Source organism: Cardiocondyla obscurior, linkage group LG23 (assembly GCF_019399895.1).
Source record: "Cardiocondyla obscurior isolate alpha-2009 linkage group LG23, Cobs3.1, whole genome shotgun sequence".
NCBI classification, from domain to species: domain Eukaryota; kingdom Metazoa; phylum Arthropoda; class Insecta; order Hymenoptera; family Formicidae; genus Cardiocondyla; species Cardiocondyla obscurior.
The window spans coordinates 1063746-1084951 of record NC_091886.1 but is presented as its reverse complement, the minus strand read 5'-3'; the positions used below and the strand labels follow the sequence as shown (position 1 = coordinate 1084951).

General features: G+C 44.4%; 1 protein-coding gene across 6 annotated transcripts in view; it reads left to right on the top strand.

Annotated features, from left to right (window-relative positions):
- Positions 1 to 21206, top strand: part of LOC139111203 (protein turtle) — a 209765-nt gene that overhangs the window by 85289 nt on the left and 103270 nt on the right. For all 6 annotated transcript variants that reach the window (XM_070671331.1, XM_070671330.1, XM_070671326.1 and 3 more), the window contains exon 3: positions 6666 to 6919. The gene's annotated coding sequence lies outside the window, so the exon portion shown is untranslated. The remainder of the gene's footprint in view (positions 1 to 6665; positions 6920 to 21206) is intronic.

Below are 21206 nucleotides of genomic sequence, written 5' to 3'. Positions count from 1 at the left end.
TTCTCATTCGGTTTCGAGTATGTGACTTTGGAGGAGCTAGAGAGAAACAAAGTACGCGGAGAACATTCCGTATCGCGGCCCGTCTCGTTCGCTGCTAGTTCTCAGTCCTCAAGCGTCGTTTGTTTCGTCGATGCAGATTGCTCGAACAGTCGACGGTCGCTTTACGTCGTGGTCGGTCTGTTGTGCCAAGATCAAGGACGACTCGGGTAAACAACAAATGATCGTTCGTCGCGTTTTTTAGCTTTAATCGCCGCGATAATCTACCGGTTATTTTTTTCGGTCGTTTGTCTCTCGAGTGATAGTATAGTGATCGATAACAAAAAAGCAGAGCAGTGCAATATAGTGTTAAGTGATTTGGTGCTACAACACGTCAGGATGATTCGAAATACCTGCCACGAAAGGAAGGACAGGAAGGACGGGAGGATAAAATCTTCTAAAATTATCTCATTTAATCTAAGCGGAAAATAAAAATGTAAGTGAATCGATAATACGTGGTCGGCCGTAGATCACTTAATTATAATTTTTCTAAGCGTGTTCTGTAATTTCTAGTTCGTATATAAAATTTCAACAAAGTTTCTATTTATTATTTTAAAAGAAATCCGTTCATTAATTTACATTAAAATATAGTTTGCGCTCTGTACGGTCATTAGCCACTGCCGAGATTTATGACACGCGATCAAAGGGAACGTACATTTCCGTGGATGTAAGTGATAGCACGCAATGCGTAAAAATATAAAACGAAGGATTTATAATGTCTAGACTGTCTCGCGATTGCGCGAAATAAATACATATTTTTTTTTTTTTTTTTTTTTTTTTTAATTCTCATTAACTCGTTGCATTTAGATGAATATCTCCCTGTTTCCAAATTTATTCGGTAATATCAAACTCCAGCGGGCAAAAACAGAATTCGAATTTATTGGGACGTGGGCAAATTACGACCGCAAGCTTTGAAATTATCCAATATCAAGTGTAATTCAGAGGCAGAATAGCGTACCTTCGAGAGGAAGAAGATCTAATTGTTGCAGCAACGCAATATGAAATCAATTTCGATATTTCGCGACTAGCAGTCTCTTTGAAAAATTGCGTTACGTCCCTCTTTTCCATTTTCTCCATCACTCTCATTTGCACCTCCAGAATTGATACTCGACGTTGGATCGACACGAGTAATAGCATTTGCATGCACCACGTGAGCACCGCGCGTGAACGAGAAAACGTAACTAAATTACAAAGTTTATGCCCCTGCATTTTCCAGGACGCGGGACAAATTGCTACGCCAAAACGTGTTACCGCTGTGAAAGTGAATTAACATTTTCGGACTTTTCTTGTCTCTCAAACTGGGATGGCGGTTGCACAACGTTTTGCGGCCGCGATTAATTTAAAAATAGTTTGACACACTCTCCGCAGTTTCAACGCATTTCACCGCCACGTCGGCCCGCAATTTCTGTTAAACGGTATTTTCGGACGGGCGTTTTTGAAACTTGAGGATAATTGAACTTTTTCTTTTACTCGCAAAACGTTCCTAAACGTTCGGGGGATCGCGAAATATTAGGAATTCTACACGCGTGCTTTTATTTTTTTTTTTTCCCTGGCGCATGGGCGACGCGTTGTATAATTTTCTTCCGTTCGGAAAGCGCGCAAAACCACGCCGCGCGGAAATCTATCGCGCCTGGGAATCATCACGTGCGTGTTTCCTCTCGTCTGGCGTTTAACCGCGCGCACGTCGTTTGCATACATCGTCAAAATTGATACCCGGTGCAATTTACGCAGACGTGTGCGTATATTCGCTTAATGTCGACTAATGATACTCGCTGTGCGCTTACGCACACGTACAATAAACATTCGGAATACAATTCGGCCTAGAAACATCTCCCGCGTCATTTTGACTCAAGATTCTACTCGATCGCATTAAAAATCCCTTCCCCGTCTCCTCGTTTCTCTCTCGCGGCATTTAAGTAAAGCCTCGGCGAAGTCTGTTATCCGCGGCGACGTGCTCAGGTGCGGAAACAAATATCGTAATTTCTACGTAAAAGACAACGGGCCGAATATCATCATTTAACAGTACGGTACGGCCGCGTGGTAACCATCGCCGCAAATACAATATAACGATGCGTGCACACAAGGCTCGCAAACATACAATTCCGTACCTTACTCGCAAACCGATCATAAACAAATATTAATTAGACCTGTTTGTTAACGGGAAGAAAAAAGCGGTGCGCGCAAACACCTAACTATCCATCCGCGATGTCCATATAGGCGTTCGCCCGTACGGACATTTCCCTGGACGAGTATTCGCTTGCTATGTGGCTCTACATGTATATTCGCTTAACGTCAGCTAATGATCCGTGTCTGCATATATACATCAAGTATAATACGTACATATACAGAGAAGGGACGAGGGGGGGGGGAGTACTATGCAGTTACCAATGAACGCCGGCCGATCTATATCTATCACGCGTGATAGTTTGGTTCTAATACTCGATTCAAAAGCAAATTAATTACGCGCGTGACATTTCTAACATGTTACGCGTAATTCAATTTAATGTTCAATTTGGGATATTAATTTCGCCGCGAGTAATAAAACGCGAGAGCGCGGGCTGCGTACGCCGCGGAGAAAAGTTTTCAGCTGCGGGGCTCTTAAAACGTTCTCGCTTTACTTTCCTGCCTCGGTCCCTGTTTTCCCAAAGACGTTGTGCCTATTTGCGTAGGGAAAACAGTGGAAAAGTCTGCGTCGCGCTCCTACGTCCCGACTTTACCTGTGCAAATTTAATGTAAGAACGGGAATAACAAACGGAGATTCTTTCTCGTTCCGCTTTTCTGTTGCAAAGCGAACTGCGATTCGGATAGGCGTGTCCAACGGCAATTATTTAATAACGTGTGTAATTGTGCACACGCGGGGACGGTATCAATTTCGATGTAAGGCTGATAAGACGCTGTGGGAAATGTTCACGTGGGGTGTTAGATAATGCCGTTGCTCCTGTTGTTGTCGTTTCTCTGATAAACGGCAGAATCGGTGGAGAATTCTTGGCAGGACTCGACTCGAAATTAGCTTGTGCACGAACATTCGCCGTTCTGATAGTCGTAGCCTAAATTATTATTTTTTTTCTTTTTTTTTAATCTCGATAATATTGTAAAAAATGATTTCTTCAACAATCTTAAAGATCGGTATATCGATGAAAGAAATCACTCTTTGCGTTGTATCAAACGAATTCAGGTACCTGTATGATAACTTGCCTTGGAATAATATTTGCCGTACTTATATCGTATTACATTTTTTAATGTCACTTTCCTTTGGTTAAAAAAAAATTGCTTTTTAAAAAAAAAAAAAATATTTTACTAAATAGAAACGAGCTCGCTTCGTAAATTAAATTTTTTAATAGGAAACATCGCTCGAGTCGGTATATATTTATTTTCTCGGTCTAATAAGCCGATTCGTAGCGCAGTTTCCCATGAATATAAACGAATATCGCCCGAACTTTACGAAAACATAGATCTAAAATGGAATTTTGCAACGCGACTCTATAGACGCTATCAAAATTTAATTTCCGGCGAATTGAAGTGGCGCGCGAGGAAAAATTTTCGCACATCCGCACGTGGGAAATTGTCACGTGTGAAAACGGATGTAGGACCGTTATTGTCGACTTTGTTATCGCCTCCTTCGAACACGGGGACGAGACGGGCGCGCTCGCGCCTCGTATAATTTATCCCGCATCAAAATTATCCCGCGACGGACGTCTCCCACCTTCTGTTTCTGAATGATTCAAACCGCGCGCGACAGCCGAGAGGTTTCCTCCGTCAAAATAATTGGAAATCCGAGTCCGATCAATACGAACAGGCGACTGTCATCGTAGTGATACGTTAAAATGAACAGCTCTATGTATAAATCCAACCGTACGTCGTTTCGTTTAAATAAAGCTCGTAACGAATGTTTTTAATCGGCTTTACTGCGACAGCATATTGCGACGCTTTTTGCTTCCGTCGGCAAAAAAATTTTTTTTATCGCTCAATTAAAATTTGCGGTAACATCGATGATCGTACGAAATAAATATAAGTGTAATATTAATATCGTTGTTGCTTTTTTTTTATTTTTATTTTATTTTTGCGCGGACCAACAATGATTTCTCCATCCTCAGTCGAAGGCAGAATATTGCGTGACGCCCCGTCAAATAAACTATGAATCTATCCGACTTCATTAATTACCACAGGCGCTTTAATCTCGTTACCATTGAAATATATTCCGCAGTGAATTATTGTCTAAGCGTGCTCGCTCTTTAACCGCGTGTACGTATGTTAAAAACAGTTGCTTTGTCGTCGGAATAAAAAAAGAATAAAAAATATATATACGTATATTTTTCTCCGCACGGCGTGCAATCGAATAGAAGTGGGACAGCGGAGAAAAATGTCAAAAATGTCACGGGAATAACTCGTACGAAATTTTATGCGGGATTTACTTCGGCGGGGTGAAACGACAAATTATCGGCGATGCCTGACCGCGGAAAATAATGGACGGGTCGCGCGAGCCCAGCCAGTATTGACACTCTGCGTTCATTTACATCGTAATGATGCCAAAGTGTCAGTCCTGTCAGGCGCACGATAGCGCGGCGTCGAGGGGCGACGAAAACGGCCGAGAACGAAATGGGGACAATCGTTGGTGCAGCGGGAATGATGCACCTCCGCGAAGCGAGGAGGGACGCGAGGTGAAGAACGATTTCGCGGTCGGCTAAACAAATTATCGCATTTCGATAACGAGGCCACTTATAAAGCGGCGCGCACCTCAATCCTCGAGACCCACGGCCGAAATCGACGGTAAATCGTCTCGGGATGATGCAAGTCGTTTCGCTGACGTTGGTAATAGCGCGGTCGATCGCAACCGTGGAATAATTATTCTCCGTCGAGAGGAATTGATCGAGGTACGACTCGACGGCAATATCCTTACGATCATCGGTTCTGATTGCGTGAACGTTATCGCGTCAGTCGTTCTGTCTCCCGAGCGTTCCCTTTTAGCGAAATAAAAAAAAAAAGAAAAAAAGAATTAAGGGAATTTAATGAATTAGCGATACCAATGGATATCGCTGGGACGTGAGATGTTTTTACGAGATCCTTAACAGCGTCATTCGTAACATCACGCCGGTAATGAGTTTTTTCATTTGTAAGATAAAACATAAACATTCCTGTTCTAATTAAAAGAATAGTCGCACAATGCAATATACTGTCATCGACACTGTACGTGCTATCGCGCTCGTTTCTCGTCATAACGTTCCTGCGCTGTCGTTCGAGTATTTACGAACGCCCTTAGTATAATTAACGCGTCACTGTGTTGCGTGGGTATTTGAGTAATTAATTGCCTACGGCTAATGCTTCGCATTCATGAAGGGAGTGACTTGCGTGCTGCCGACACTGCCAGTATTTAATCGACGTCATGCGTACCGCTTTATTTACAAAGCGAGTTCTTAATTTAGCCAAAAGAATTTTTTTTTTTCCCCGCCACGTGAAGTCGCCTGTTTTAATAATAGCAATTCCCGAGATAATTATACAACGATTGAGACATACACAGCGAAGGTGTGCAGTGAAATAATTCACGCTACACTGCGGAGTAACACGTATATATATATATTTTTTTTTTTTTTATGTGTAATAACAACGAGATATGTGTATTTCGCAATATACATATTTATTTTATTCGCCGACAAAATTTAATAACGCAGCTGTACGCGGCGGCATAGTAAATATATGCAAATAAGTCCTTTATTATCGCCCTCCGTCTCGATAATTACGTGCTAATCGTCGGAAGTAGTCTACATTTAATTCCGCGCTAATCCACAGTATTCATTACCGAATAGCATTGTCTAATCCTTTATTAACGCTAATCTCTGAATGAATTAATGCGTTCCGAATGATTTATTAACGCTCACGCTAATCGCCACTAACACCCCAGGGCGAGTACATTCGTTGATATTCGAACGTTCACGAGTACCGCGACTGTAATTAACGAGTCCACCCCCGCCGCTTCCTCGGTAATTAATTGCCCGCGGCTAATACCCCCCTCCGATTGTGGGTGGGAGAAGGGGTGACTTGCACGCCGACGCCGGCATCCCCTCGGCACAATACGTCCCTGGGAACGAGCCCTGACCTGAAGCAACCGACGGCGCAGTGACGTTGCGGCGTGACGTCACGAGGTGCATCTGTGACGTCAAGAGGGTGCGGATTGTCGGAGCGGTGGGGATGATTCCGTCCAGGTGAAACATCCAGCGGCTCGGGTCAAGTTGCTTAACCCCTCGCCTCCTACTCGTCCCCTCCGTCTCTGACCTTCTTTTTGTGCCAAAGAACGCTTTACAAACTATTAGAGCGCTCCGCACTTTCGCGCTGCATATTGTCGCTCACGGCCACATGCAACGCTACCGTGGACGTAACGTAATCACGTTGAGTTTTTCGCGGACGTTTAAAATTAATGTCTGGTTTTATTAGATCCCGGGTGATCTCTGGTTACATATAGGAACGCGCTCGTTTGCATATGTAAAATGTGATCGCGACTTCTAGCGAGAGAAAAAGCATCGATCCACTTCCTAAACGTATCCGTTCGACGTTATTCGCGTGATGAATTTTTTGCCGGATGGCTATAAATTTTAATTCAATACTGAAAAGTTATGTTTTTTTTTTTTTTGTTCCAGGTTCGATAGCTCTGGTCAACGCTGGAATTATCTTTGATCCGGCGTTTTCCGATCTGGGGTGGATAAAGGTGTGTCTCGTGCATTCGTTGGTAGGAAAATGCCTCACCTGGAAGATGGGATATGTCGCGACGGAAGCCAATAAAAGAATTTCCTACGACGGCGAGGAAAACAACGTTTGCACCGAGCAAATTGCGTTACACATCGCAGCGGACGTCTGGAAGCGCGCCGGCCTCGCGGAATCAATGTATCAGAAGGTAAGGATTTATTATTATTTGCCGAGGGGTACCATTCGTTGTTCTATTTCGACATACACGGCACTAGTATTTTCCCGGTTGCAAATCCCTACGATAAATTTCAATGCAATTCCCGAAAAAAAATTTTTACATCCGCGGTTTTCAATTTCGCGTAATTAATTAAATTTTAACATAAATTTCTGTCGAGAGAAAAAAGAAATACAAAGTTTGCTGAACAGTAATTTTGGAAGCAAGATTATATTTTTAAAAAGATTATTCAAGGTTATTTTTTTTTTTTATTTGCGAAGAAATACATTATCAGTCGATCTTAGTAGGGCACAATTAAATTTGTAGTTCAAAGAATAAGTCCGACAATTGCGCGTGTCGATGTGCGGCGTGTACGTGTCTTTTTGCATACTCCTCGCGAGAAGTTTATGATGTTTCCTCTTCTTCATCTCTCTTTGCCGCGTCCGCGGCGCAGTCAAGAAAAGAAACTCGCAGAATTTGTAAATGGAAGCCTCTTAGGGAACGACAGTAGAATTTTCGTGCAGTATCGCGGCGCGTATCCGCCTTCCCGAATGCCGTCCCTCTTCCGCAGCCACCTCGTCGCCTTCCTTCCGCCCATTTCTCTTTTTCAAAGTTCTACCGAGACGCCGACATACTTCATCCCTTCACTTTCTACTTTGCCCTTTCTCGGGTCTTTGGGGTTTCTTTCTCCACCCGCCACGGCACTTTGTACTTTAGATTTTGTTTGTATTTCAGATTTCCTCTTTCTTTCACATGTCGCTTAGGTTTTTGCATGTAACGACGTATCACCTCGATCATCGTGTTCCGTATACTCAACTTTTTACTGTATTTTTTTTTTTTTTTTTATATATATTATTATTTTTATGTTATCGCGATTTCGCCACGTGCCCTTTCTCTGTCCATCGGAGAAATTTCGTACATTCCCCCTGGGAATTGTCCCTCGTTTCTTGCGTCACCGATACGATTGCCCGAATAAAGCCGTCCGTACAATTCCATTTTTCTCGTTGACCCGCTAGTCAGGATGTCACCCACGTTTTTGCTATGCATCACCGCCGACTTCGCCGCATTGACGTCGCTCGCGTCCAAATCTTCGACCGCGCGTCGTCTCCACGCGCGATTTATTCCTCGTACGTTCACCTCCTTCGTACCTAACGTCCGGCTCTTCGCGATGCTGCAACCACCCTCTATTGCGTCCCGGCGCGTTCCTACCCTACCCCCCTTTTTTTGAATCAATAACGCGCCCGGCCGCTCGTAGGTAGAACGGGTCAAGTGACCAGCCGCGACCCGTGAAGCCAGTACACCCGATGCACGGTAATATTACCGGACCAGTTTCGGCCGGAGGGTCGACCGTAGAATTGCCAAGTCAGCTCATCGCGATCGGGCTTTGTTCCACTTCAGAGAGCTCGGCGTGTACCGGAGAACAGTGGCGAACGTATAGCTTTCGGTTGCATCGGTCGAACGGGGGTGCACCCCTGCGATAACCCCGTCTCAAGAGTAGTCTCTCTCTTCTTCGGATCGCGCTCGTGTTCGGACTTTACAACCTCCCTCGAAAAACCGTCAACCGCACGGTGCGCAGCGGCAGTTTCAACCACCGCGGTAACAGCAGCCGGTACGACGACGCTTCTTGTTGACGCTTCTCGCACATGTCGCCGGTCCCCTCGTGCTTCTTCTTCTCGCGGTTCACGCGAGCAAGAGCGGGCGAAACTCGCCCGCACCGCGAGATTGCACTAGCACCGAGACAACGTCGACGCGCCCGCGTAGCTCGCAAGAACCGCGATGTCATCGGGTTTCCGCTTTTGCCTTTGCACGGCCGGCCTTGTAATTTGCTGCCACCCCCTCGCGTAACTACATCCTCCACATTTTTAAATCAAAAAATCGACTTTATTAGATCTTATTTCGAGCCAGCGTATTTGAAATTCTCCGAGCTGGATGTACCGTAGTCGGGTAACGCTTTAGATCCGCGGCTCTCATTTTTCGTAACCGTAATTTAAACGAAGGGAAATAATGCCAAACATCTCTCCCATTCCTGCCTCCGAAAGATCGAACGTTAACAGAGAGTGTAATTTTTATTCGTTAAATAATTAATAATCGCGCATAAAAATTTTAATCTTTATTGATAATCTGAAATTTAAATGTATGGCGGTATTTAATTATCTCCGAGGTATTCCTTACTTCGGTATTTGCATATCCGCTCACCGTTTGTTATTCAGATTCGATCTCGCGCGATTATAATCGCATCAAAATTGACAGGCTATTTCCAAATCAAAGTTCCAGGGGTGAAACTTAAAATTCTTACGTAGTACTTAAGGGAGCTTTTTGATATTCAGAAGAAACTCCTTTGCATTAATTAAATTCGCGACGAAGGGAAAGAGACTGCCGGTTAGGGAGAAGATAAGAATAAAGAAATAGGATCGAAGCGCCGAATTCGAAAAGTTAAAGGGGAAAAAAAAACTCGCGGGAAAGAGGGTATTAGAACTTTAATGGAAAAGTGAGAAAATAAATACGCGTCAGTTATTATAACATAATCTCTGGATTATTTTATGTAAATTTACACGTACGTTATTTATTAGTGATTTTTATAAACTAAAGTAGATATTGATTTTCGCTGCTCAATACGGATAAGTTAAATATTAGTAAAAAATTTACATGCAAATTATTTTATCACTTTTTAAAATAAAAGTTTGTATGATTGATTAATTGCCTTACGTAAAAAGAACTAGAAAATAAATTTCATATTAAATCTAAGTTTGAAAAATAAAATTCATCTTTATTCTGCAAATAGAACTTAGTTCATTATTTTCTTCAAGTTTTCTCAAGAAGAATGAGAAAAGACTGCGAGTTAAATAAAAAAAAAAAAAAAAGAAGTAATAAAAAAAGAGAAGTTAGAGAACCAACATGAATCATTAGGCGGTGATATAATTTCATTTTTGAAAATTTAAATTGCAGAAAATTTTAATCCTTTTGAAAGTCGTGAAAATTTGAGAAAGATGAATAACGAATTTTATTTTATGCATTAAATTAAAAGAAAAAAAAAAAAGAAAAACCCTTTCTATAGGAGAGCGACACGAGTTTTAGAATAACAATTCTGTTATCGATTAAAGGGAAAATATATGAGAGGTTTGCAGAACGTTGAGCGAGAAACAATTTCTGGAATTATGTCGGCTACCGCGCGAGACTTGTTTGGTCTTTGCTTAGGGACGCGCTACGTTATTATGTATACCCTGTCGGTCACTCGGTGCGTGCCATCAATGCGTGAGCCCACTTTCGAGTGCGTAGGTGGGAAGCCACTTGACGCGTTCGTCTCTTGAAACGTACAGCTATTCTTCCCGGCTTACGCGATCAATCAACATCGCGTTGAAACTAATCGCTCGTGAACTTCGCGTTGATTAGACATCGTAGCTGCCAGTCTGTCCGTTCGATTTGAGGCATCGAAGTGGGAATAAAAGAATTATCGTAGACTCTTTCGTTAGATGACGATCAATTAAATGCCGACATGCCTGTCAGCTGTCGTCGCGTAATTATTTCACATTCTTTACGGTTTAAACGGTTTTCAAATCGAATGCACCAGAGCAACGTACAAGGCGGGTCGCGAATCACTCGAGTGACGTACGGTCGTGTATCAATTAATAGTTATCGATGTGAATAGTTAGAAATCGAACATTCGGCATGTGTTTCTATATCGAAATAAATGCAGGGAGAAACACTAGATACAATAGCGCGGTTTGTACGAGATCGTCCTGCCGTAATGCATTTAGTCGCGCACGATTAACGTCGGGAGTGTCGTGTAATTATCGGATTTCGGTGATTAGTGCGCGGTATTGCAATTAACGGTGTTTTGGCGAGTACTGTCCTGTTACGCGCGCAACAAAGAAATCCGCGAGAAAAAGGCTGCCGGGGCCAACGGTGGAGCAATCGCAGAGTGAGTAAATTTATCGTTGCTTTATATTTGCTCCTCGCGAAACTGATCGCTCGCGATTATTCTTCGCGCCGCAATTATTTTTCAAGATAAATTATTTTAGATATTGCTGTAATTTGTACATGTAGTTTCGCGGTCCAAGTGGTTCGCGCCGTCACTCCGCCCGCTGAGCGTCGTACCAGCGAATGATAGAATTACGCTTCGTTTTAATTCGAGATAATGGATCTGCGAACAAATTTTATCGGACATGAGACGTGTACATATATCTCATATAATAAATACGCGTATATCAAGTTGAAAGTATTATAAACGTCTCATTGCGTACGCCGTCCCATAGATTAAAGCGGATTACTCAGCGATATCGGATCTTGAATCGGTAAAACAAAAAAAAAAAAAAAAAAAAAAAAAAAATAGCGGCTTTATCGTATTCCTTTGCGAGAAGGCACGCACGTATCGAATTCTCCGCTACGCGTGTGCCATCCGCAGGATTAAATAACTTGCGCATATATGAGCATTAAAATCCCCGATTAATGTTCATTAATATTAAATAATTAATATAATATTTACTTATGAGAAATATATCGATATTATTATTTACGTATATGTATATCCCGTGCGATATGAATTTAGCGGAGCGAAGAGTAGGGCACCCCGTGACGTCATTTAAAACCGAGGACGGTGGTCGCGACGGCTGAGGTGGGACGAGGGGGATCGAGGGTTGGCGATAGGGGTAAAGCGGGAGGGTTGAGGTCGGTCTGCCACTGACGTAACACGCAGAGTCGGCGGTAGAAAGCACGGGACGGAAACGGGTGGCCGGTCGGCGGCGGAGTAGGATAGGGGGTACATGGGAGTGTATGAGAAGCGGAGGGAGGGGGAGAGAAAAGGGGGTGAAGTGGACGGGACGGGAGGGTTCTGCCTGACGGGCATCGGTATCGACCGACCGAGAGACGCGATGGAGCGTGTAGCCGAGGGATGCTGGAGCATGTTAAGGGATGTTAAGAGCACCCCGCCGACCCTTACGCTGCCCGAGTATTTTTTTTTCTCCCAACGGCCTAAACGGCGAGTGCCGCGTATTGCGCGAACTGTCCGTCGGGAGGTGATTTAACAGTAGGCGCAGGATCCGTAAATGTTAGACCGTACCTGCGGGTTCGCGTGGAAAAATGAATAACTTTCTTTTGGACGCGAGGAAACAGGGAGACTGTTAGATCCGTAATCGTTTCCAGCTGAACCTGATTTATTATTCTCGGTTCGGAACAAGCGGTGGGTACGTTTGCTTGGAAGAATGGCGAGAATGCGGGAGAAATCCTATTGCGAAATAGCCGACATTCATCGTACGTTGCATCTGCACTCTCGGTAACTTCATTGTTACAGCGAGATTTTACGAATCGACGCGAAAAGGCAGATAAGTAAAATATTTCGTCGTTGAAAATTATTGCGTTGATTGTGCATAATGCATCGGGTTGTCCTTGTTAAAACGGATAATTTATATAGGAAGATTATGATATTATGAAATTCCGTGACGCGGCGAAGGCGTTTCTGTCGCCGCTCAACATTTTACTAACGGACGAACGCAGGGAAACGTATTTAATTGCCCGTTTAATCTAAACGAACCGTCCCGGTTCACTTAATTCCCGTTAATCTTTGATACGTCGCCGTGTGTTGGCACTGTCCGGTGAATGATGAATCTCAACGACGTCGAGTACAGGTTAATGTGTGAACCGGCACAGAAAGTATCGCACACAAGCTCGATCTTTCCCGCCCTGCTTTTCTTATACGTCTTATTCTCGGCTCGGTATTACTATCCCTCCGCCCAGTTCTCATTCTCCCCTTTTCGGAGCAAGAACATTGGCGCCTCTTCCATCATTTCGGTCTGCTACGACGGCGGTTATAGGTGGGACAGCATCGGGACTGCGAGCATGAAAAATTGCAGGTGCAGCTGACGACACGTTAAAGCCTTATTAATTACATACTTTTGAAACGCGTTCGTGTCTCCGAGACGTGACTGGTATTGTTTAGATCATTTGATCGCCATCCCGATAACTGTCCCACGCGAGTTTTCGACCACGTAAAAAAAACCACTCTGTTTATCAAGCGACCAAAAAGTTATTTAAGTTCACAAACTCGCGGAAGTTAACGTGCATTAAGTGACTGTTGTTTGCTGAATACATTTAAATACGTTCATTTATTTCGAATTTATCAATTAGACCGTGGAATTTCGATATTAACGAGTTATTGCCGACCATAATGAAAGATTAATTAATTAATATTCATGCATATTTTGCAATTGTCCGTGGCTGATTACAAAAAGCGATTCATACACGTTGGTGTTGTACACCATACATTTTAACCGCCGCTAATATTTTTCGTAGTCTGAAATTCCTTTCTGTAGCGACGTAAAAAAAAAAAAAAAAAAATTAAACTGCGAACAAAATTTTCTTTTCAGATTAATTTAGACAAAGAACAAAGATAAGACTCGCTGTAGCGCTTTAAAAATTTTTAATTTGTAGACACAGTAGATTACGAGTTCTCATACGTAACGCTTTTTGCCGCGATTCTTGCCGGAGCAAATGATTTTTATCGCCAGTTATCCTATCTCCGTTACGAATAATTTATCGACAAATTTCTATTAATAATACTTTTCCCATAATTCCCAATTCGACAATATCGGGATGGGAAACGTTAAGACTGTCTATAGGAACCGTGCTAATTATCTCTGGCTGTCAACGCAAAGCGAAATCCGACATACAATAGTCGATGCTGCTGGATTAAACAATCTGTCTCTAATCAATGCGACGTCCGTCCTTTGTGCCCGGATTGCAGCTGCGCCGGATTAATATTCGCGATTCCTTTTGTCATCCCGTATTCTTTACGCGATTGTCTACTTTGTGAATGCGCCGTTGTTCGGTTTTAAACGCTTCGGGCCCCCGAACTTCACCCCCAATTTCCCTCCACTCCGCGTGTGTTTCGTAACGAATTTTTGTTTCGCTCTTCGAGACTTAAACGAAGTCAGTCGCGTAAGAGTGGATTTTATGAGAATTACGAGACTCATCAAGCCCCGACGGTCTGCGCTTTCGTTAAAGCGCTTAAATTAGCGCTCTCGTATACGAGGGAGATTTCAAACGTTCCCTGCGATTCAATCGTGTGCGACGCACGAGGAAAATAGAGAAGACCCGTGTAGCAGTTCTTGTTTACGAGACAGGCCATTTCTAGGCGTTTATACCGGCGGTCGCGTGCTCGACAATGTGCCCATACGGTACGTCCGCGTCACGATATTACGCAATTTGAGTGACATAATACGCCCGCGGAAATACATGGGGGACGCACAAATCGCCGACCTTTCGCGATTTTAAACGGCAGGTCAGATACGCCGCCGGCGATTTCGGATCGGAACGAATTCACCGCCGGGACGACGTGGCGTAGCCTTTCGCCGGATCGATCGGCAATGACGGTCGTTTAATTATTTCAAACGCGCGCAAGACGAATAACGCGATATTTAACGTTAATTAACCCCGGCTTCAGAGCGAGTTATCGCACGGCGCGTAATCTAACGGGCGGGCATGATTCGACGATGATTTGCAGGAAAGCGCACTTTGCCGGCTCGTCTCTAATTACGCGAAAGTAACGTGGCCGAGCAAGCCGGTCCGCAATCAACGCGAGTACCTTTGTTAATTAAACAAAAAGATGGGGATCCTGCGCGTTAAATTGACCGAGATGGCGGGGTCGGGCGGGACTTAGCGTAAAGAAGCTTATCCTTTTTTCCGTTCCTTTTGCGCTCGCGCGTTGCCTAAGCGGATCGAACGGCAGCTTGTTAGCCCAATAATTTGATTACTTCGCGCTTAACTGTGCAGTTTTTTCGCCTCTTTGGCACTTTAGTTTCTGCCGCGCGGCCGCCGCGCCAAGTAAAGTGCATGATTGCGTGTCACGGTGCAACGTGAATTATGCACCGAGGAATAATGGGGGGGGGGGGCCCTTACGATAAATTAGCGATGCCTCTGCCTTTATATCCCTGCGACCACCACTGCTCGCCTCCTTGCACACTTGCAGCTCTGTGACATAACGGCAATACTGCGTGGGTGCCGTCGTTAACATGCATTGAAATGCATCGATTTTTTGTTACACGGCTAACGTTGCACGATATCCACGGCGCTACATTTCTCTCTGGTTCCCGCAAGCGTTCGAGGAAGCCCCCATCAATCTAATATGCCTACGTTTTTCATACCCGGCGTGTCGCTCAGTTGCGCAATAATGATTTAATTTAACTTTCCTACCTCCGCCCTTCTCCTTGTCGTTTGAAACTGAACGGGTAAATTCTCCGACGTGCAGGACGCGAGCCGAGTATATTCGCGTGATGCACAACGAGTCGCCGACAATACAACGTCAAACACAACACGCGCCGACCCGGGCCACCGTAATAAATTCATAATACAACCGCACGCTAGCTACAATTACAATCATCGATTACGGCCGGTAATTAGAACCTGTTTACGAGAATGCAATTATTGCTTAATGTCATCATAGTGCCATTGTTTCATAAATAACAACAATGCAATATTATGTAATGGACTTGATCGTCGCGAGGCAGAGGGCATGCAGTTTGCGATCGGTCGAACGTTTAGGCTCGGTCTCTCAATTGTTTTCGACGTTTCTTTTTTTTTTTTCTTTTTTCTTTTCTTTCGCTCCAAGGCGCGGCTGCGATTTCGCGTCGATAGCATCGAGCGGTCAAAGGGTGGCTCTCGCTGCGGACGTGCGAGATGAATGGATCGCGCGCGCGATTGCGTCGTAGTCGACGATTATGCATTCGGGTACGGCATGGATGCGGCAAGGACCGCACGTTAAATTAGTCATATCACTGCAATGAGCCGCACGTCACGGTATCTCCCGTGGGGAAAGTAGATGTCGGGCATGACGACCGCCTCCCTTTCGTTATTTACAACGCCCGGGCGCAGCCAGCCGCAATAATTGCAACGACGCGTATAATTATTGCGTTTTCACGGAGAGGTGCGGGAGGGTGGGGCAAGGGGGGGGGGAAAGCGAGGGGGCGTCCGGACGAGCGATCGTTTCGCACCTGCGGCGATTTTCGGGCGGCGCGCGCGAATAAATGATGACCACGGCCCGCCGGGTGCCGGCCGGTTTCGGAAAGTCCGCCGCGATCGTTGGAAATGAATGGCGAAGCGTATGACGGAGCGGCGGATGGACGGCCGAACCGAGTCACGACGGTTGACAGCGAGCGCATAAATTAATCGCCGCCGAGATTTAATAACGAGCGTTGTTTGGCGAACCGTCGGCGTGTGGTGAACGCGAACTCTAATTATCATCGAATATAAATGAGAACTATTTGACATTTAAGGATATTCGCGGTAACACGTGAGCGTATATCGTACACGTTATATTTTCGCGGTTCTCTCACTTTGCCCCGGAAACCGTGAGAGCTGCGATTTTGTACCGCCGGTGCTCTTAATTCCCCGGCGTTTCAATAGCGCGATTAAACGAATCCGCGTACCGGCCTGCACATTACAAGTACGTTCTTGTGTAAAGTTGATTAATAGAAAGCACGCGATTCGCGCACAATGCCGGACAATGGAAATCAGCATATCCAGTGCATCGCTTTGATTATTTCGCTCAGGCTTGAGCAGATCGTACTCTACTCCGTATCAAAGTAGCTTTACAGCTTCGGTATCATTTCGCGATACGTGTCGATGACGCGTATCGTTCATTAAAAGCACAAAGGAGAGTTGCTAGGCGCTTTATAACTTTGCAGCGTACGCGAGCGAGGCGCGTTCCGTACGATATGGAATTCCATTTGCATCCCATTTGTGTGTAACCCAATCACCGGGCCTTTAGCGGCCCGGGTTGTTTGTTTACCTGCATTGCCTTATTTTTTACGTAACATTTTTTTACTCGCGGTAATAAACAGAAGTAGGATATTCCGCGAGAGGAAAGCTTTTCTTGAAATAATAGACGAGTAGTTGAGTGCAATTGAAAAGTTAATGCGAGCTGAGTGGGACGTGCTTTAGATACAACAGGACGTAATGTTGCATAGTAATACTCTAAATCCCCCCAGAGATATCAACAAACGATATAATTTGCCACATGACTTTCCGGCATAAGCGGCCGTGCGCGGTAGGATTGAATTCGGACTCTATAATCCTCCGGGAAATATAACCGAGGAGTAAGCAAATAACTGTTAAGTCAGCGACGTCAGACCATTGCATTAAGAAGCACGTGTTGTGTCGGGGTGGGAAAAACATCGGGTAGACTTGAGATTACTCGTACATACACCCGGACCTTTCTGGAAGTCCAATAAAACGTAAAAAAAATTTTTTTGTATAATCGTATACTTGAGAGATTAAAAAAAAAAAAAAAAAAGTGATTAAACTTCCCGGTTTGCTTGTCGAGAAACTCATGTGGGAAACGCGTTTGCAATTTCGCGATTCCAATTAACGATATTTTAACGTATCGGAAATAATACGTCGGGGGGTTATAGCAATGGAGAATGCGCCGATGTATGCCGGTCGCACACAGGCAAAGTGCTCAGAAATGGTTGATGGCTGATAGGCACGCGCTCGTTAGCCGGGAAGCGAAGTAACGTACTTCCTGGGGCGCACGTAGTCCGCATCGGGACTCGCGGGATGGTAACGGCGAGCGTGTCGCATAGTTGAACGGAAAATATGCTGCTCATTAATTAATAAACATTCCCCGGCACGTACCAAATTGCCCCGTCGAGTGCGGGCTGGGGTGACAACCCGCGCAAGTCCCGATATACATTCGGTTATCCACCGTCAAGTACCGAAGTGCGTTTTCGTTATGGAGACTGTTTACGATGTTCTCCGCCGCGAATTATATATTTAATACGTGCTCCCGCATCGAATGCAAAAATCATATTTCATATGTCGAACAATACACACGAGATTGATTTCATATTACGCCGATCGCGCAGCTGCGACTTGTGATTTTGTCTATCATAGATTTATCAAGGGTGTACGCTATCGGCGGCGTCTTTTGAATCCTCATCGGCGTTTTCTTGTTACCGCGGCGTTATATTTTTCCAATCCCGAGCGAAGTACCATCTGCATCACCGATATAATAATTTTGCTCTATTTTTCGTGCTCGTGTACAATCATCCGAACGCGATTACATTTAATGAACTGAATATTAACCGATTTTACGCGGCGCTCCGGTGTGCGATTTTAATGAAACGCAACGCTGTATACGTAATGATTATTTAAATAGCCGTTTGTATCCAACATCGGGATTACGTTGACGTGCATTTAGACGTAATTTTCATACGTCATTATGGCGGCGCGGGCGCAACGAAATCGCGCGCGAATAGGGTAAAATCCCTTTAACGCGGAATCGTATCTGTATCTGGCTCGCGCTCTGTATTATCGCGTATTCAAAATAAACGCTCACACGCGGAGTATTCACACGCGTGTACCGGGAGGCTGCGTCACCTTTCATTGGCATCGGAAACACATCAGCAGCGCAGACCGGGGGATATATACGAGGTATCGAAGATCGGATGGGTGGTTTGGATAACCGCATGCGAGATTGATCGCGTTAGTGCTATTAATAATTCCGCTTGGCAGCGACTGAAGCCCGACGCGCGTCGATGAGCATGCACGTTTAGGTGCGTCATATATAGCCACATTAGGATAAAATCCGATAATTGTCCGAGAGCGATAGCCCGCGGTAATTAAAAAAAAATTTTTTTAACAGACCCCGCACATTCCATCGAGTTAACAGCGACGTGGAAACCAATCGATCGGTTATTTGTTGTTTCGAAGCTGTATACGGCGATTCCGACGCGCCCATATACACCTCGAACAGTTGTTCATTTTCGCAATTATTATTGCAATACGAATTTAATGAAGTTCACAAAGCGCGCGTATTTATGTAAATTATTGTTCGTTTTACGTTGCTGACAGAAACAGGCTCGACGCAGGTTGATAGGTAATTTGACGCGTTGTTGTTGCAGCAGTATTTAAAAAAAAAAAAAAAAAAAAAAAAGGATTTGATGAGCTTTAAAAATTATCTTAAAATATTGTATTTAAATGTCGTTCAGTCCAACTTGAGCGTATCTCGTTAATCAGCCAGCTCGACTCCACACGTCAGCTTTTCGTCTCTCTACGTGACACCGGAGGCAATTTTTTACTTGCTGGCGCGTGAAACGTTTTCGTAGATACGGCCTGAAATTGACTGAAAACACCGATAAAACCGGTGACTTGGTGTTTTAGTCGCTGATATCCCGACGGCTTCCATTCAAAACGCATCACAGCGGGGAGGCTCGGAACGCGTCGAAGATCGCGTGAGCAGCTCGGACAAAAGCTGCTTGGAGATTGATCGTGTTAGCGTTATTAATAATTCCCGCTTAGGCTGACCGACGGACGTCCTGAATCCGGCGCAGTCGACAGTCTTTCCCTACGAGAATTCGATTTTTCTTTCCTGAATTTTTAACGTCGGAAATGCTGCGCGACGCCAGTCGAGAAGTATAAATTAAACCAGCGGGAACAGAAAGAGGACATGTGACATTTTGCCCTAAAATTGAATTAACAATGAATCCTTGTTCTACATAGACAGGTACCCTGAAAGACAGATATGGCGACGGTAGTTCGCGAACGTAACTTTAGCGTCGTGTACGTCGAGTTTCTTATGTATGTATTATAATACCGCGCCGGCCGGATTGCCGATGACTTATTTCTCTCCGTTCTTTCATCCCCTGTCTCTGTCGCCTAGGATTAAGTACGCTAGCCGCTGTCGTCGCAAAAAAATGCCATATCTGCTCTTCGGTGTACATCTTTCTGCCCTTGCGTCAACGAGACGATTAAAACTTTATATCGTCTATATTTTTAATTAAATATACTTACGCAATTTCATAAAGACGAAATTGTTTCGTTCAAATATTATCAAGCCATTTTTAGTTGGATAACTTAGAACAGGAACCATTAAAATTATTTTATTTTTAATTTTTAAGGTGAATTTAAGATATCACGGGTAAAACTAATATTTCCGCGTTGCGCAAAAAGAAAAAGCTGAAGTCGATTGGATTGGATAACTAACGGTAGCGGCAACGCCGACGTTTAGGTTCGATTACGGTCAGCAATTCGCGAAGTAGCTCGCGTAGCGAATCACCGTTCGATCGCTAATTCCTGCAGCGTCTCACGTATACTGGCAGGACTATTAGTTACTTCGGTGGTATATATGTACGTGCGCGTTATATACCCATCTACACCCCCGCGCATACGTACAGATGCACTCCCACACATTTATTCCGCGGTTACACGCAGCTCGAAAAATATCCTCGTGGATTACAGGCCGAAACTACCTTAATGATGCCCAGTGAATCCCGGTTGGAGCGAAAAGGGAATTGCGGCCCGGGCGAGATCGCAGCTTTCGGTAGGAGGTATTAGCGTGATTACGAGGCTGACTGCAACTGGTCTCGCGAAAGTTTCGCACGATAAGAGGAAGTACTTCCACCGCGAAGTAGGTACTTTCCTTCCCTTCTTCGGCACGACGCTTGTGTTCCTCGACCGGGGTCAAATGGCCTGCGGATGCAAAGTGCCTTCTCTCTCTTCCTTCCTCACTCTCTCGAGATGCGCATACCTTCCGACAAACTTTAATACATCGACTTCGACGAGCCCCATTTTCCGTCGCTATGAAACGATGACGTGCCGCCGCGAAAGCATCACTTGAAAGTTTCATAAAGCCCCGCGGCGCGCGACACTCCTCGCCGAATACGCAATGCGTTTCACATATTCGCGCGCGAATAATTGCTGTGCGCCGAGCGCGGAGCGACGGAACGACATTACCTTTCGCGAGACGTTTTTGTTACGCGTGCGTTAAAATTACGCGGATATTAATGGACATTGCGAAGAAAAAGAAGTTGCAGGTATAAACAACGCTATTAATTTTCCATTTTGGTGAGTGCACTTGTTAAAAAACGTTTTTACTTTAAATGTTCTCGAAGAGTGAAAGATATATTTGATAAATAGCGGGAATAGATCTCGTCAGTTGGGAGAGGTTACATTAAATTCTACCGATTCGTGCTCTTATTAATGCGGCGCGTGCTCACCATGGACAATAGTTTAATTATAATCGAATGTAATTTTCCCGCCAGTAATTACCGGCTCGCCTATCTATCACACTAATGGTAATTAATACATATCAAATGATAATAACGCAAATAAATCGATTTCTGGCCAAACAGTGCAGGGCGCAACGGTATAGGGTGCAATTTTATACTCATAAATTTTGTATCGTCTATCATCGGTAAGCTAATATCAGGCGATATCGACGATTCGGCGATATCCTAGTGTCACATGTGCGCTTGTAAATGCTACGCTACGTTGTTGCGCTTCTATTATGGTA